We start from the raw sequence: 10,291 nt of genomic DNA on the forward strand, positions 1-10,291 counted from the left end.
TGGCCGCAGCGCCGGGCTTCCCTGCAACACGCAGGGTTCTTGTCACAGCCCGTCCGCCCCGGCCCTCCACCGTGCACATCTGGGTAGGGAGACTCTTCTCTTCTTCCTCCTCAGATAGTGTATGGACACCAGGAAGAGCCAGGTGCATTGGGCAGTCTTCTTCCCTGGTTCTGCCCGTCCTGTAGCTTCCTGTGTTCCGGTGTCCTGCACCTGTTCACAAGATTAAAGCAATTATTAGCTGCTACGACCCTGTCTGCACTCTAAAGCTTTGATTTTATTTGACTGCATTAAGTAGAGGGAGTTAATTTCTGCTACTGATGTTTTTTTTTTAATTGCTTTTTTACCTGAATATGACAGTTCTTCAAGCTGAAGTATTTCCTAGGCTCATTAACATCTGGTGTATCTTGGGCTAAAAGCAGGCAAGACGCAGCTCTCCCTTTCTATGAGATGCTTCCAAGTTGTCAGGAGAAAGGGCAGGTGAGTATGTCTTTTCCAAACCAGTGCCAAAGATTTGCCACTCAAGTGTTGTGTCTTTAAAAGGGCATCCAGGTTAAACAGTGCTTTACCATCCCCATTCTTTGTCGCTCTAGATATATGCACTTTATGAGTTGTTCTTGCTGCCATGTTACTTTATCAGCTGAAATTTCTAAGGCATATTTGGGTGTATCAAAATAAAGGAATCGTCGTCTAATTGTGTAGTAAAAATTGGGTTTTTTTTTTAAAAATGAGAAGGATATTAAGCGCTACTATTTTTAAGCCAATTTTTCATATTCTAAAATATACTTCTAAAGAGACTCTAATAAATGTCTCCGTTCCCACGAAGAGAATCCCGCCATCTCTGGCTGTTGTACAGTGTGACCACGAGAGGGCGCGGTTAGTCATTGTTCCCTGTTCTGTTTCCCGGTTTTCACAAGAAACCCACCCCAAACTCCAAAATGCTGTCAAGTACACACACCAGCGTGTTGTGACACAGTAAGGTCATTTATGATGTCTGCTTAGTCGTGCTGATGTCTGTTTTCATATAGCTGAAAAGGTTTTTCCTTCCGGCAGCTGCGTTCATAGAACCATCAAATCATTTCCATTAGAAAAGATCTTGAAGATCCTCGAGTCCGGCCATTAAGCCAGCACTGCCAAGTCCACCACTAAACCATGTCCCTAAGCACCACATCTCGACATATTTTAAATATCTCCAGGGATGGTGACTCAACCACTTCCCTGGTACAGTTAATGTATTTTTCTCTTTGTTAATTTTATAAGCAGCAAACGCTATTTTAAAGTTCTTCTCCCCTCTTTGATGTATACCTTCTGTATTTCATTCTTTCACGTACAATCACTAGAAAATCTACTTAAAAAATTAAATAGCAAAACCTGACTGGAACTCTGACAGTGCTAATGAGTTATCCAGGTGCTTTTGACTTTGCAATTTGTCAGGCTTCCTGCTCCATATGTTCTAACCATCCCTCATAGGGAGCTTGCAGAGGAAGAGAGCAGAGTACAAATAACAGGGCTTGAAGGCCCATATTTACTATCTGTATTGAAATATTGGTTAGAGTGTATGTTCTAGAAATTTCTTCAAGAGGAACAAAGCTTTGTGTGCTGTGTTTAGAAGCTGTCTGGCAGGACAGGTAAAGTGCTGGCCTGAAAAGACTTTATCATTAAAGTTCATTTCTTGATAAGGCATTGTGGGTTGATTTAATGCCTATTCCTATCTCTGGTTTTCAGGTTTTTTTAAGTGTAGAATATAATTATTTCCTCCTTCAGAATTACATTGTCAAATAATATAAGCAAAGCTAACGTGGAAACAATGATATTTCCTTTTCCTCTGTAGTTTGACATGTTCAACTTTAGTTATTTTAGTTATAACTACTCTCCAATTGAGGAGAGTTGTCCAAGTGAGCTGGTGTCAACAACTGTAAAGTGCATCTTCTCAGAGCAGGAGCAGCAATTTACCAGGAACAAAACCTCAGATTTTAGACAGAATTTGTGGGTTTTGAGTAAATGTTCTGATTTCTTGCGTTTTGAGATCGGTTACCCCATTGGAGTTGTGAAATAGCAGATTTGTTGTTGTACTGGATCTGCCTAATTTTCCAGGAGACTTCACTGAGTGTAAACTATTTTTTTTTTTTTTTTTGGTGGTGGTGTTTAATTTTGTGACTGAATGGCTCTAGAAATTTGAAGAAATAGGATGGAGAGCCAAAACATTGAAGATTTTGTGTGATCATAAGCAAAACATTTAGTAATATATTAAGAGATTTTTTTTTTTAAAGGCAATTCTGGAACAGAAAGTGTGTTTGAAAGTTCCATCTGTCATGATTTGAAAAATGGTACATAATTGGTGAAAAAAACAGGTGAGCAAATAAATCCATTGAGGTCAACATAAAAAGGAGCTAAGACTATTCAGCCTATATGTAAAATATTAAAGTATGAAGCATAAAGGCAAACTTTGGAAGGATTTAGCAGGCTAATGATGTAAAATATAATTAAGACCTCTTTCAAGTAGTTGGGTTCAGGTGGTTGTGGTGTTGGTTTGTTCTTGGTTTAGTTTGAGTTTTTAGGTTCTGGATATACTGCTGGGATGCTGAATCAAAGCAATTACGTTTTTCCTGGTGTTATTGTTGTTATCCTTTGCTGCCCAGGAGGAACTTCACAATTAATAGTAATTATGTAAAACTAGCTTTCTTTGTGTCAACATTTATTTTCATGGCTTGCACTGTGCTATTGCATCCTAGGGGTATTTAATGAACTTGAAATATTTTCTACAGCTTCTAAATCTTTCTGGCTCCATGCTGAGACCATTGCTCTGTGTTCTGAGTGCAGCTCTATGGTTGCTTTTAGAGAAGAGAGTCTTTACTTGCATTTTGCATGTGAACAAAGTGGTATATTTTGATGGCAGGCATTTTTCATAACTTGGGATGAGATTCTCTTCCTACTGAGGTAGCTACTGAATGCTGTTGACTTCAATGCAAGCAAAATTGGCTTTTAGTGGGTTGTCTTGTCAGGAATCTTGATTATTTTTATGACTACAACATGTAGGAACTCTAGTTGTGGAGCAGGTTGCCATGATGATAGACTTGTAAACACAGAACAAAAAATCTTCCTGGCTGGGGAGTATATAGTATATAACATGTAAAATTGTGGGGGGAAAACCCCAATCTCTTTGGTAATAAACATACTGCCACATTTAGCCATCTCTCTTTTAATTATTTGGAAAGGCAATATATAAAGAACAGAACAAATGCTTCAAAAGGTTCTGCATGCACAGATGGACTATAGTTTGCATTTATCTTACATTTAGGGCTTGGGAAAAAATGGTTTCAAATAGATGATTTTTTTTTTTCTTTAATCTCATTTCTCTGCACCAAATTCCCTCTGGTTTGTGGGCTACATAGAAAACCTTTCAGGAGATGAGCCTATTGCCACATATAATTACCAAACAAATGGTCTAATGACAGATGCAGGCTTGTCAGTGGCACCTGACATAAGAGTACAAGTTCCCTTGTCACTGAGGCACTTATAAAAATCTGAATAATTTTGAATATAAGTGTTTCTAAAAATGGATGAATGACATTTAGTAGGGAGCTGGGTATTCACATATATATACATGTACACAGAGTACAATCTGTAGTCGACATTTATAATGAGACTAACTTCATGAAACGTGATAACAGTTTGGGAAATTTGGCTGTGAGCAATTATGATTTGATACTAGAGACTTGATGTATTTGTAGGTCAGACTGTGAGAGACAACTGCCTTCTCTGTTTTCCTTCGCCTCCATATTGAGAAACTACCAGCAAAACTTCTTGTCCCTGATTCTGGGCTAATTACTGCACATTTTCTATGATCATTGAATCAAATGAAGCCCTTTTGGGCAGACATAGTTACTAACTGGGAGGGTAAACCAGTTTGTTACATCTGAACTCCAGGCAGGCAGATACAAAGCCCAGAGAGGACATTTCTCGCCTGAGGAAGGTGATTAGAAGGAGACTTGCTAATGGATAATTCAAAGGCATGAACATATCCTCACAGGACAAAACGGGAATGTGTTTTCACACCAGAGAGATTCTTTTCTAAATTCCTACCAAGGAGAAGGGAAACAGCCTGAAGAGAAGATGGAGAGAAATATTGGGATTTGGAGAAGCCAAGTATGTGTGTGAAACCAAAGTGAATACCTCAGAATAGGAAGAAAACTGGTCCAGCTAAATATAAGCATTATTTTGTCACAATCTTATTACCCCCCCCTCCCCTTTTTTTTTTTTAACTAGCTGACATAAAGGGCTGCTGTTGTGCTTTTTTTGTTGTTTGGGGGTTTTTTTTCCACTTGCATCCTCAGCAAAGGCCATGAGCTCAGTTCACTTACCTAAACATACAGGAGTTAATGCCACTTGAGATGCCCTCCTTTTTCTCCCTAGTAACTAGCTAGAGGGCAAGAGAAAATGTCCCCAGGTTGCACCAGGGAAGGTTTAGGTTGGATATTAGGATACATTTATTCAGCAAAATGGATGCTAAGTGTTGGAAAGACTGCCCAGGGAAGTGGTTGAGTCACCTGGAGGTATTGAAAAGACATGTAGGTGTGGCACTTAGGGACTTGGTTTAGGGATGGGCTTGGCAGTGCTGGGGTAATGGTTGGGCTCAATCATCTAAGAGGTCTTTTCCAACCGAAATGATTGCAGGATTCTGTGATTTACCCAATTCTCCACCTGCTGCTCCAGTAGTGCATGAGCCTTTTTTGTCCTGTCTGACAGCCCCTGTCAATGTCCAGCATGCCATACAGGGGACACTTGATGCCTCAGTTAGGTAACTGAACTGAGCCCTCGGCATCTGTTAGGCCTCTTTGAAGCACAGGATCAGAAGCTTGGAAGCTGTGTTGGTTGGGTCTCAGGTCAGAAGCCCTGGTGAGTCACCCATGGCCTTTGGGAAGGGAATTAAGACAGCTGGGACACCAAAATTCCATTGCTGGAGACTTCTGCAGAGCCACTGAAAACAGCACACATAGCTCTGACTGCTTATTTAAAGGAGGTGGAAAGCCTGGAGGTCTAATTAGGTGAGATGTAATCACAGTGAGTTAGTGTCTCACAAGCAGGGTTTTACTGGATCTGTGGAAAAAATATTCTGAAGTGAAGTTTCTGGAAATGCTGGTTAATTTATTTTATTCCTTAGTGAGAAATGCTATACTTCTTCATTTTAGGTATTGAAACTTTTAGCAGAAGGAGAGGAGAGTTAGAAACTCTGTCTTGCTATTATGCTTCTCTAAACTTCACACTTCAGAGGGAATAAAGTTAAAGCATTTTTGAAAACTGTTTCTTTTTTTTCATTCATTATTAATAGGGGAAATATTTCCTTCTTCTGCTCTTCACAAATGCAGCATTGTTAACTACTGTCCACTTGATTGTACCAAATTACAGTAAGTGGTGCAGGATTAGGTCTTGCCTAACACTCAGACATACAAAATTCAGTATTTCTAGCTGTGTAATGGAGATAATGGTGTGAGCACTTTAACTTCCAACTCTGGGACATAACCCAGTCTCTTGCATCATTTAGCAAACATTTTACCTCTTACATGGAGATACTTATTTCTAAAAGGAATTATTCAGCTTTTTTATCATACATGTTCTTTCAGAGGTCCCAGAAACTCTTCCTGTTGACTATACAAGTTTATGAAAATGATCAAGCTTGCTAACTTAGATAAATATTTGGATGACTATTTAGAACTCTAAGAGGATGCTCAGGTTCTTAAAATACTAAATCTGCAGTCAAATACTCATCCAGTTAAAATTAATAAACTCTTAGTGTAAATCCTTTGATTCTTGGAGAAAATGAGATCAGACATCTTTTCAAACACCATTTTTTCCTGAGCCTCTTGGAGCACTGGAGAGTGCAGGGAGCTGTTACCCTTTTTCAGGACACAGGCAGACCTGGTTCTGCAGCTCAATGAGGTGTTAAAACCTTCCTGCTATCAGAGCTTCAGGAACAAGTGGAGCATGGCTCGATTACAGCTGCAGGAGAGCCAATAAAGCCGCTCTGTCCTGAGCTCGCAGCACAGGACGTTAAAAGGCAGCTTGATCCTCGTGGCTGGGCAAAAATAAGCTAAAGATCCCTCACTATTTTCTGTAACTTATCTGCAAAATATTGGAGAGAACTCTGGCTTCCAGCAGATAGGTTATAAAACTGGGTTGCAGGTAGGCAATTGTAGGCAGGTCTTCCCAGGTGCCGACATAATCACCATCCACATCTAAACAAATTATATAGATGTTCCCCAAGTTCACTGGTACAAGTTAGTATCTGCTTTCAGGAGCAGTAACTGCTCACCCTTTGCATCAAGTGACTCTCTCCTAAATGATGCAAGAGACTGGATTATGTCCCGGAGTTGGAAGTTAAAGTGCTCACACCATTATCTCCATTACACAGCTAGAAATGTCTCATAGCCAGAATGAGCGTGTCTTTCTCTGCCTTCATTCTATGAAGGTATAGTGTTCCTCATAAGGGTATTTTTCAATTACGACTTCAAGGTGTCACCACTGATGATTTGGATCAGGTACAAATCCTTGTGACAAAATCCACCAGAATGATCTGGTAGATTGAGCACCATTTAGACAGAAGAGATAGTGCAATATCTGAGAATCTGGCTCTCAAGATTAAAACAACTGCATGAGAACATATTTTTATTTATTTCACACTGTGAAAATATTAATTTGTTTACAGTTTTTATGCTGTATTGTTCTCTGGTATAAGTTACTGCAGCTTCATTTTGTGCAAGTACCGATTTCGTGATTTTTTTTTTTTTTTTTAACATGTATTTTTGCCTATTTCAACACACTTTTGTTTCTCTGCTGGCAACTGCAGATCCTACCTACGTGCAGACCTGCCCCCACATTTTAAGTCAAGTGTCACTAAAGTCACAGATTCTAAGTCGTTTTGTGGAAAGCTGCAATATATTGACTAATTGTTCTTTTCCTGCTGGTTGCAGGAGGGGAAGGTAAATTCCACATGCTCTCTTTTGGGAGGGAGGAGTGGGATTTGGGGAAGGAGCAGTTTGCCTGTGGTATCCCTCTATAATATGTGTCAAATTTATAATAAAATTGCAGTTGAAAAAGACCCATCACATGGTGTGTTGGGAAGTGCTGCTGGTGGGCTCTGCAGTGCTCAAAACCAGTTGTGTCAGGCTGAAATCCAACGGCAAGTGGGCCAGCTGCATTGCTGTAATGGCCACCACCTCTCTGGCTCAGCTGCTGATGTAGCTGCAGGATGTAAAGCTAATTAGCCAGCATCAGCAATTTAGTCAGCCCCTAATTCCCTGCTTCCCGTGGCAATAAACTGTGAAACTGAGCTGCTGAGGCTGGCGTGACTTTGGCACAACTTTGCCATCTAGTTAGGGCTGACTCTGGCCTTGAGAGAGGGGAAAAAACTAAACGTCACAACAATGGTGAGAAAACAGATCTTTTCTGGAAATGATGGCTAAGAAACAAATTGGTAATGTTGTCTGCAGAGCCATGCAAACTTATTCTGATAAAGATTTTTGGTAAATTTGGGTTTTTGTATGTTAAGCTGCCCAGACAGATTTATAGATGTGCCTTTGCGGGAGCCAGAATAAAATAGATTGCTCATTGCAGATTCTAAATTGTGGTTTCCTTTGATCCATGTGAGTTTGTTTTGTGTTTCTTCTTCTTTTTTTTTGTTTTTTTAACTATTGCACAAACAAGGCAGGAGACATCAGTAATCTTGTAATCATAGCAAGGAAAATTTTGTACATGTCTCTTTAGAAAAGCTTAGCATGAATTGATGAGACGCACTGCTTTGTGTTGCACTTCAATGAATATGATATTGGACTGACTCTCAAAAGTGGGAAATTATAGTAAATAGCATAGAAGCTTGTTTCAGAAGACTCCAATCCCTTAGCAGCAAGTCTCTGCCCTTAGACTGCAGCATTCAGCTGGAGGAACTTCTTTCTCTTTGGAGGTTTGGACTTTATTTATTTATCTATTTATTTTTATGTTGTATTGTGGCATTATGCTGAAGACTTCAAAACATGACCTTAAGATCGTGTTGTTTTCTTATTTTTCTGAAGAGTATTGTTACCAAATCATTAACACATCTTTCCCTCACCATGTCTGAATGTGACTCTTTCTCTTTCTTCTGTCGTTTTTAGAAATTCTATCTTGTTTAAACATTTGTGCTGCAAAACAGACTTCAAACTGGGAACTGACATCTCGTGTTTGCACTGCAGTTTGTTTGATTGCTTTCCTCCTATAGTTAAATCTTTTATTTGGAGATCTGTCTTTAGTTCACCAATTTATATCACTGGTTGTCTGTGTCTTCTTCCTAACTCATTTTGTAATTCATAGACTAGATTTTTTTTTTCTTCAAAAGAGAAGAATAGGGAAAATAAGCTTAAAAAAACCCCAAAACACAAAATAGAACAAGTTAAAAAAAAATGAACCAATTAAAACCCCCCAAAACTGATAAAAACATTGGACTGAAATCCTGTGCTTCTGTTTTCCAGGAGCTGTACTAGGAACTCTTTTCGAGTCTCCTTTTCAGTAAGTCATACATTCTTCCACTCTCCTTCTCTCTTCTTAGCCCCAGGCATCTTTTTCTAAAAAGAGGATGGTGAGGAATTCCCCAGTCAGCCTGGGCTGTGGTCACCCATTCTAAAATGTGTGCAGTTGCCGTGGCCTCATTTCAGCAGAAATTAAGGATGTGCCAGATCCTGGTGCTTTTTTATTATTTTCAGAGATTATTTGGAAAATGTTCCTTACAACCTCCTCATCTCTCAAATTCAGCATTTCAGTGGCTTCATAAAACATGAAAAACACGCAGCCAAATGTGTAGTTGGATTGTCTGCTCACACAGCTGATTTTTGCAGCGTCTTACACTTCTGTTATTTCCTGAGGAGCAATCCTTGAAAGCCGAGAGGAAGACAAGCCTGAGGAGCTGTATTTCTAACCCTGAGCTTCTCGGTGGCTTTGTGGGAGTGAGCATGTTGAAGTGTCCCAGTATTCTTCCTCCCAGTGTGCCAGAGAGGCCTGGCAGACCAGTTACCAGTCTGAAGCTTACGATTTCCTATCCCATACTAGGGCAGAATAGACCTGTGCAGTCTTCCTTTCATGGGGTTGGGTCTTTAAAGATTCAACCTACTGCTGTGTTTTGTATTCATGTAACCAAGTTCTTGTGCTTTCCCCAAGAGTGTGATTCCTGTGGATGAACTCAACCATACCAATATAGTTATTCTGAATTTACAGAGGTGTGACAGAGTTAATAACAGATCAGTATTTCTGAGTCTCTGTAGGCAAATAAAATAATACAGTTGCATTGCTAATAATGATGGTTAGACTAGTATTATTAATATGCCAGTATATGCTGTATTTAATGAATTTAGGAGATAAATTGTTGCAGAAATTGTGACCGTTTAGGTCAACTGGCTCAAGAGACAGATATTGTGAGTAACAGAACAATTATTTCTCATGGTAAGTGTAGGCATTAGATTCTTTGATTATCTTTCTGACGTAAAAGCAATCCTCTCTGTCTCCTACAACAGAGAAGTAATTCTGTAGTAAAAAACAAAATAGCTCTTGGGTTCCTTAAACTTCACAGGACAAATTTCAGCCTAGCATGAACTTTTACTGCTGAGTTGTAGACCTTGGAAGAGGGGCTGGTAATGGAAATAGTGATGGAGAAAATTTTAGAGTTGTGAATGGTGATATGATGGATTCTCTGTGTTTTGAAGTTTTGCACTTGTGGGGGATTGCAAGATTGGTGTGTCTGAAAAAGCAGCATTGTCTTTTGCTATTCAGAACAGCAGGCTCCACCAGAAAGTGAATACACAATTCCAGAAAGGTTATGAAGAACTGTAGTTACTTTTGTCCTCTTTGGTGGGGAAATAATTTTGGTGAAAGAGTAACAGTGTTTCCAAATGTTTGTAGGAAATGGCTCATCCCTGAACAAAGTTCTTGAACTATGCACTCCATTCAGAAATGTTTTTGAATTTGTTAAGGACTAATACAGCAGCAAATACTCCTTTCAGTCCTTGTGATGCTTTCATCAGAGAAATCTGTAGGTGAATAAGAAAGATACTCACAGCAGAGTTTGTCCATAAAGAAAAAGAGGGAGTTAAACTACAAGTTGATACTTTGATTTTTACACTTTGATGTATGAGGAAAGGTGTAAAGGCCTTTCAAAAGGCTTTTTTGAAAGTCCTGATTACTCTTAAGCAGTGTGCCTCTTCAAATTTTAAAGCTAGAACTAACATAAACTTCACATATTCAGTGCTTTATAGATTACATCAGGCTTGCTAAA

This window comes from Corvus brachyrhynchos, unplaced genomic scaffold, assembly GCF_000691975.1.
Source record: "Corvus brachyrhynchos isolate BGI_N302 unplaced genomic scaffold, ASM69197v1 scaffold258, whole genome shotgun sequence".
Classification (NCBI taxonomy): domain Eukaryota; kingdom Metazoa; phylum Chordata; class Aves; order Passeriformes; family Corvidae; genus Corvus; species Corvus brachyrhynchos.